The sequence below is a fragment of the Asparagus officinalis genome, chromosome 7, assembly GCF_001876935.1.
Source record: "Asparagus officinalis chromosome 7, Aspof.V1, whole genome shotgun sequence".
NCBI classification, from domain to species: Eukaryota; Viridiplantae; Streptophyta; class Magnoliopsida; order Asparagales; family Asparagaceae; genus Asparagus; species Asparagus officinalis.
In genome coordinates this window covers 72572095-72580929 of record NC_033800.1, presented here as the reverse complement: position 1 = coordinate 72580929, position 8835 = coordinate 72572095, and the positions used below count along the sequence as shown (strand labels likewise).

The following is an 8835-nucleotide window of genomic DNA, read 5'->3' as shown; positions in this document are numbered from 1 at the left end:
CCCCCCCCCCCCCAAAAAAAAAAAAAAATGGCATGTCATTGAACGAATAATGATTCCGAATGCTTCAGGTAACAATAGTTCTTGAGAACTAAGAAACATAGAACATGTAAGAAGCTATTGGTGAATATAGAAATTGCATGGATTTTAATTAAAATGGTTATCTAGTTCCTTTACTCTGTGTTGTGTTTGCAAGTGTGATCCTCCACAGCTTTTGGCTTGAGAGAGTGATGTATGGATTTTAATTAAAATAGTTATCTAGTTCCTTTACTAATCAGTATACTTGGTCTAAATCTTTCTTCTACTGCAGAATCATGTCGTCAGTTATCTAGTTCCTTTACTAATCAGTATACTTGGTCTAAATCTTTCTTCTACTGCAGAATCATGTCGTCAACATCTTCTCAACAATCATCCTCTTCTTACTGCAGAATCATGTCGTCAACATCTTCTCAACAATCATCCTCTTCTAAACGGGCAAGGTTCTTTGATAAGAGGCTATATGCTACAATGTGGAATCGTCCACCTCCATACGAGATTCCAAATTTCTTTTGTGGGATTCCAGTACAAATGAAGACTTCTTACACCCTGAGGCATCCGTGTCGTCGATTTGGAATTTGTGCTACAAACACTTGTAATTGTTGGACTTGGTTAGATCATGGCGAAGTACCAAGTTACGCTCACGACTCAATGAATATATTTATTCGCAAGTTTGAAGAGCTTTCAATTGAAAATGAGAAATTGAGATCAAGAATACATAATGAAGAAAATGGAATTTGGAAGAAACATATTCAGGAAGAAGGCTTTCTACTTGGAATTTTTGTTGGTTTCATGATGTCCATTTTTCTTGTAATAATATCCAAGTAAGGGTATTGTTTATGGTTTGGACCTTGTAATATTTTACTAACTCAACCATGTTCTATGAAAATCAGTATTCTATGGAATTGTAATGAAAAAGTAATTGCTTCCCAAACGGGCATGATTTTTTTTGGATGCTTTCAATTTATAGTTATAAAATGTATGGATGCTTTCAATCAGTGTTCATATGCATGATTCGTTTTGTTGGAAGCATTTGTTTTGCTGGAAGTTTTTCTATCAACAATACAAAGCTGAGCTTCTCATATGATGAATGCTTATCACCCCGAATACAAGATAATCTGGCCAAACCAGTAATAGAATAGACCCACATCTGAATTTGCCACAGTAAACAAGCAGAGAGCCTAAGTGAAGAAGATACAGATAAAGGAGAGAACTTATAATCATAAAATAGGGCATGGTACATGCCTAGGCACCGTAAAGAACAGAAAATTTTACATGCTAACAACTAATGGCAACAACTGTATCCAAAGGCAGAAGCAAAAATATGTCATAAAGAAACATATTCCTAGTGAAAGAACACAACACTTGCATATAACTAAGATAGCCGAGCACAACAAAATTCAATATCATCCAGAAATAGGCAAGTTCTATTATCAGCATATGGTGCTACGCAGTCTTACCATAGAACATTGTATTAACTAAGATAGTCGAGCACAACAAAATTCAATATCATCCAGAAGTTTTAAATTTAACAGGAGCCAAAAGCATCAGTCCTTCGATAAGGGGGGAAAAAGCTTTCAACATCTAAAAGTTAGCTGGACATGTCTTTAAGTAGTAATCAGTCCTTCGATAAAAGAGGCTTCACAACCAAAAGCATCAGGAGCCAAACAGCATCAGGAACAAAACATACAATAGCAGGAACTTGTGGTGGCTTTTTCTCAATAGGGCCGGGTCCTGAATGCAAAAAACAAATTTTAATACAACTTGTTACAAGAGAATAATTGATGAACATTTACCCCAATAAGCAAATTATACCCATAGGTTTGATGCATCACATCATGTTTTTTTTTATGCAATCCATACAAAGGTGTCAACCCCATCACATGTAGATCTCCAAGCATTGGAAATTAAGGCTGTAACACATCATATAGATATAAGGGTGTAGCTATAGTGATTAAAAAAGGTTTGCATCAATATAAGCTATGGTGATTAAATCTTATCCGTAACATAGAAAATAAAGATGTTGGTATAATACATGAGACTATATCTTACCATATGCATACATTTATTTGTTAATTGTTGTGCCGGCCAACACATTCCCCATGGATGCACTGGATTTGGTTGTGGCATGCAAGCATTTGAAACCATGCTATCTTGTGTGTAGGAAAGAACACCCTTTTTGAGACTGTGATGGATTGTTGACGGGCACATTAGCATCTCGATCAATTTTCTTCTTTCTTCGCCTACTTGTTGGCTTAATTCTGTTTTGCCTAGGCCAACCTTTCCGAGTCTGAGAGAGAGGATCCAATATGTTTTCATTTTCCTCCTTTTCATGGTCCTTTTCGTCTTCCACAAAATCATGATTCATCGGTACTTCTTTTCCTTTCTGACTTGATTCAGCAAGTTGTAGTTCTCTAAATTTGGTGTCTATCCATTTTTTAACAACCTCACATTCATGGTTGTTTTGAGTAGCAAGATCAGCATCCTCACTAAATGCAAGACATAGCTCGCGATAGCATAGTTGTTCAGGTGTGACAACCCAAGTATTAAATTTAACTTTCATCTTCGAGTGGGCTTGCCTCACATCCTTTCACCACCTTCTTAAAATGTACTTTTCCGGAAGAAAGCCGACTTCATGACGGATAAGAATGGTAAGGGCATGCTTACATACTATGCTTTTAAACACAAACAACTGACAACTATATTGAACTTCACAATCCTTTTCACGAAAGGATACCGTGAAGAATTTAGGAATCCTTTTGCCGTCTTCCAACCGCAAAGTCAAGTCCCGAATGACATACTCAAGCACCCCTGCTCCCTCCTAATAGTTTACAATATCACAATATATCTTTCCCGTGAATTCATCTTGAAACTCTTTAAACTTTGCTAAAGTGTAGACTCCTTGAATTTGACTCTCCATATCATAAGTTGTTGCAGTAGCTTTTACTTTTGAAAATGACTCTACATCTGTCCGCATCTCCTTTTCCGCCTTTCTTCTTAATGCATTTTCATACTGCTCGACAAACTGTTTTAGACTTATTTTTGAATTGACATATCCATCAAAAAAGCATTCATGCTTTCACTTCGCTGAGTAGTTGACATTCCTGCCCAAAAACAAATTTTGACAAAACATGGAACCCATTGGTTTCTCTCCTCGTACAATTCACCTAACCAATCACAATCCTCCAATCCATACATGTCAACCATTTTATTCCATTATTTTTAAACTCTTGTGGACTTTGTGTGTCATACACCACTCCTTTCATGGTAGAACTGATGGCCTCATATTCAGTGTATCTTCCTAACTTTTCTGACAGCTTCTTTATTATATGCCACAAACACCATCTGTGTCTAGTGTTTGGAAAAACAATCTCAATTGTATTTTTCATGGCTCTTGCTTGGTCAGTTATTATCCCTTGTGGAGCATATCCATCAATGCATTCAACCCACTTTGTAAATAGCCATATGAAAGTCTTTGTGTCTTCTTTTGAAATCAACCCACATCCAAGTAAAATTGATTGCCCATGATGGTTAACGCCAACAAATGGTGCAAATGGCATATCATACTTATTTGTTAAGTATGTGGTATCAAAAGTGACGACCTCACCAAACTCTTTGTAAGCTTCTCTACTCCTACCATCTGTCCAAAATATATTTTTCAAATGATCTTCATCATCCAATTCAATATCAAAATAGAAACCTGAATTTTCTACAACCATCCTTAAAAAGTATTTCATAATCGCTGAAGCATCACATTCGTCGAGACGTAAACGCCTTGATTCATCAACTAAGTTCCTGCAAGACTTTTTATCACACAACTGTAGGCGTCAAAAAATGCTTATAGATATCCAAATACAGCTCAAGACTAAGAAAAGAATAATGTGCATGCCCGTGACAAAATACACTGACGCGTGTTAACATAACAACAGATGATGACGTGCATAGACGCGGTAGCCTATGGTGACGCGTATAGGTGCAACAGCGAAGGGTGACGCGCGTATGCGCGGCGGTGAAGTGTGACGCACGTATGTGCGGAAGGGTATGATGACGCGCAAATAGCAGGGTAATCTCCTATGTGATTTGCTGACAGTTTTTAACATCTTTTGAGAGTCCACGTGGCGGTATACCAGAAGAAGAACGTGTGCTAACGTGGAAGGGTAGTTAAAGGTTGAGAAAAGTGACATTTCGTAGGTTTAAAGTCGTGGGAGAATGGTTATAAATATGACTGAACGTGACAGAAACCGACTCCTTAGCCGCGCCAGCCTACACTGACGCACTAATGGCCGCGATAGTGAAGACTGACGCGCCCAAAGAAGATGCGGTGGGTTGGCTATTTTGCTTCCATTTCCACTGTTATGCATCCCTAGCCCTATAAATACCTCTTTACACATGAAATCAATAACAGAGAGTAGACTGGAGCAGAGAAGCTTAAGCTTTTGGTGAATTTGAGCAAGAGAGAGAGAGTCTTCATTCCTAAAAAAACATTTTTAAATCTTTTAGTGATTCCTAAAGATCTAAGCTCTGACTTGATATTTGGAAGAGTAAACATCTTACATCGATAAGATATTCACTTTAAATTCTTACTTCGATAAACGAAGAAAGAATCCCCAAATCCTTCACAATCTATGAGTTGGTGGTCCACAAGCCAAAGCACTTCTGGTACAGGCAAAGTCCTACAAAGCAGAAGTCGATAAACGATTTTTGTGTTATTTTCCGAGAAAGTTATAATTTTCTTATTTTTTATTGTAATTTGCTATAAACAATCGAAGTTTTAATGGAATCGATAATGAAAACAACTTTCGGCGAGAACAAACTGATGACCACAGTGGGAGCTAACGGTCTCGCTACCGAGGCTGTAGTGTCGTAGCTGATCAAGATCGTGATCAATGAAGAGATCGAATATGAGTTCGATCAAACAAAGTTTGAGGAGTATCTATCATCATCATCCTCCAAATCTTCCTCCCCTCGTAAGTGCATGAAGATTTCGTCTTCCAGGATGGTTTTCCAGTCTTCAACTTCGGTGAAGGCCATATGTGAAGACTCTTGCCTAGTAGTTGCTAAGGATTCTACTTACAACATATCTGCTCCAAATGATCCTTCACCAGTTAAGGCGTCATTGAATCAAAACTTACCGACATTAACGAAGAGAGCTCATCAGAGACAATGTCAGCGCGGTGCTCGTCAATTGGCTAAGGCCTTAGAACAAACAGACGGGGTTCGCAACTATGCGGACCTAGAGTCGAGGAAGCATAAGTGATTCAGCTGCCTCAGCGGCAAACCAATCATATTTCTGCACAACTCACGACGGAGGAGTGGACTCTCGTCAAGAAGGCTCGTTCAACCCACAAAGAACACAAACAAAAGCGTCGTACAAACGCCGCTCGTACCCATGCCCTTCGTCAACGAACACAAGAAGGGAAGAAAGAAATAGTGTCTGAAAAATCACCGAAGAATAGCAAATTCTGGATTCCCAAAATTGAACATGCACAAGAACTAGATCAGAAAGATTCCTCCTTCAACCACGGCAGCTCATACTATCGCGACAGTTCCTTCAACCGCGGCAGTCTCTGCTGCCACGGCACACTGTTCGATCGCGACACCAATCCCTACCGCGGCCAAAAGAAAGTTCACAAGAGCACTCCTTCGACTCCATCAACGTCCGTTCGTCTGTCTATTGTGTCCACATCTGCTGTGTCACCAGTGAAACCCTAGGTCAGTCCTGACCTGTCGAAATTTAAAGTCACAATGGAGGATCGCCTCGGTCCTTTATCTGACGATCGAGGCAAAACCTCGGATCTGACGAATAAACCCTCAGTAGTTTCTTACACTGGGGGTCATAAATATCCTCCTGTCAGAACAGAACAAGTTCAAAAAGAGAAGATATTAATTCATTCTCGTTTAGGGCCTGTAAAGACTCCATCCCCGCAAAGGGGTGAATTTAAACATACGACCTTGGATCGCCTAGAGGTAACGATTAGTCGTCCTGTGCATGTCAACAAGGTTTAAAAGCAGGAGATAGGTTGCTATAATCATAATAATGATGAGCTGTACTATCAGAGTAATAAATCACGAAAAAGAATTGCTCGAGAGGCGGAATCTCATTGCTCATGCGAGAGGCTCATTAAGGCAGTATTATCGGAATGCGGTTGCTCCAAAGCTGAAGTAACAAGAGTCTCTGTATTTCAAAGGCTTTCTACTGAAATATCAAAACCAAGAGTGAGACGTTTTAATAAAAAGAAATCTGCTGTCCATAAAGACGAGCTTCCAGAAGTCACTATCAACATGACCGACAGGAGAAAACGATATTCAGTTAACCCAGACCCTGATTTCTCTTCAAGAGGGAGAGTTGAGCAGGGTCTCTCTCAGAGGATGTCACGGCTGTAACGAAGAGCCAACCGACATCGAGACTATAGGAAAATGCATGAAAGGTTATCTTCAGACGAGAAACTATTAGATACTTATTCTGCGATTACCTCAGATGATACAATATCCAGTGTTGGACAAGCCAGGGAATCATTTGCAATTACACCGGATCAACCAGCTCAGATATTGTAGGAAGCGTTAGCTAAATAACGCGAAGAAATTAGAGCTGAAATCAAGACTGAGATGGAGTTGACAATGCAATAGATGAGGGATTTGCAAGCGCAACAACATCAACAGCCAGAATCAAGTCAAAAGGCTAAATCTAATCGGCGTGATACCATACCTATACGTATAACCGAGGTCGATAATGACCATGAGGAGGATGAAACTATCTTTGCTGATCCTCCTTCTGATAAAGATAATTTTGGAAGTGGTCCGGCTAAGTCATCTACTCGACCTTCTCAAATCTATTTGAAGAAGAGTGAGGAAGAGGACAAGAAGATGAAAGATCTTGAGAGCAAAGTCAATGCTCTGATGACGGCTCAGGAAGTGAAGAAAACGGGCATTCCGTATCCATACTCGAGGGAATGAGATTTGATTCCTTATCTCCCGAAATTTAGTCTAATTAACTTTACTCCTTTTGATGGCAGGGGTTCATCCACTCAACACTTGATTTATTTCAAGTCTCATCTCGGCATAATATCCGGAAACGAAGCTTTGATGGTTCGATTATTCGTAGGAACCCTTTGTGGGCCTGCCTTCGACTGGTACCGACGTCTTAAGCCTGGGAGTATTACTAGTTGGGAGGATATGGAAGGGTTGTTTCTTACCAATTTCTTCGACGATGATACTAAGGTCTCTATTGGTACTTTGCTAGACGAGAAGCAGAAAGATGGGGAGTCAGTTGATATATTCGTCAAGCGATTTCGGAACAAGGCGGTGAACTGTCGGGATCTACTCACGGAGGAGTTCATTCTTCTGACATGCCATAATAACTTGTCTTTAGACGTGTTAGAAGTCATGGGGGTTGTGCCTTCTAAAACATGGAAAGAATTGAAAGTAAGAGGTGAACAAGCCGAACGGTTCCTCAAGAGGAAGAAACTTGAGAGGGGTCAGCCACAGCTAATCCTCAAAAGCATAATTTTAACCCTCGAGGCAGAGGAAGAGGGTCCACAGCAACTACTGTTGATGCTCATCAGACATCACAGGAACCATAACAACAACAACCACAACAGTCGTCTTTCCAATTGGAACAACATCAGAATCAACAGCCTCCGAGGCAACCTAAGACTTCAGAACCCAGATTCCCGAAAGAATATTCTTTCAAAGACGATGAGGTGCCAGTCATCTTTAAATATCTTTTAGATAACAATAAGATCAAACTTCTACCAGTCACAAACTAGGAAGAAGCAAAGAAGACTAACGACCCGAAATATTGTGCATACCACAGAAGGGTCCACCAACACGCTTAAAAGACAAAATACAAACCTTGATCGATGTTGGTATCGTGACGTCGAAACCAAAAGAAAAGAAAGTAGGAGCAAATGTAGTATCTATTAGCTTTAGCTCAGTTTCTTTATCCTGGTTCCAACCCGAACCAGTATCAAAGGTTAAAATGTAAACTATCAACGATGACCCTCATAGACAGCGTCAAAAAGGACTTGTGTCATATACAACTCCAAATGGCGAAATCCTCAGGGTTCATCCCGATTTGCTTGAAGATGAACAGTGGACGACATCCGTGTCCAAGAAGAAAATGAAAGGCAAGGGAAAAGAGAAGTCCTGTTACGGAGCCTCGGCGGACGACATCCGTGTCCAAGAAGAAAATGAAAGGCAAGGGAAAAGAGAAGTCCTGTTACGGAGCCTCGGCAATTCCCGAAGAGAATGATGAAGAAATCGAAAGGCAAGGGAAAAGAGAAGTCCTGTTACGGAGCCTCGGCAATTCCCGAAGAGAATGATGAAGAAATCCCAGCTCTACCGCTTTCTGAAGGGAAACAAGAATCTTTCACTACTAGGAGCAGAAATGAATACCTCTTTAATTACCCAAGCACATCTGAGCAATTAGCTGAGCAGGGGGTGGTAAAAGCTGTACCTTCCAAAACCTTGACGGAGCTGGGAGTGATTACAACTCCACCCGTAGCAACCGAAAAATCTCAAAAAGAAGCTAAACAAAAAGAGAAAGAACCTCAACACAAGGAAGTTCAAATTCTGAAGCAGTCTCATTTCAATCGACTGATTAGGAGGGATAAACCGGAAAGTTCAAATTCCCAAAACCGCTCTGGCATCATGACTCAGTTAGCTAATATCCCAGCAAGGATCACGCTATACGAGTTGTTACGTCTTTAAAAGGATACTAGGGAATCTTTACAAGAAGCCTTAGCTGATTCTGATGTATTCCTTACTCAAATTAAGTCAGCCCCTGAAGAGCCAGAGTCTTCG

At 40.2% G+C, this 8835-nt stretch overlaps 1 pseudogene; it reads right to left on the bottom strand.

Annotated features, from left to right (window-relative positions):
• Nucleotides 2855-8835, bottom strand: part of LOC109847337 — a 35321-nt pseudogene continuing 29340 nt past the window's right edge.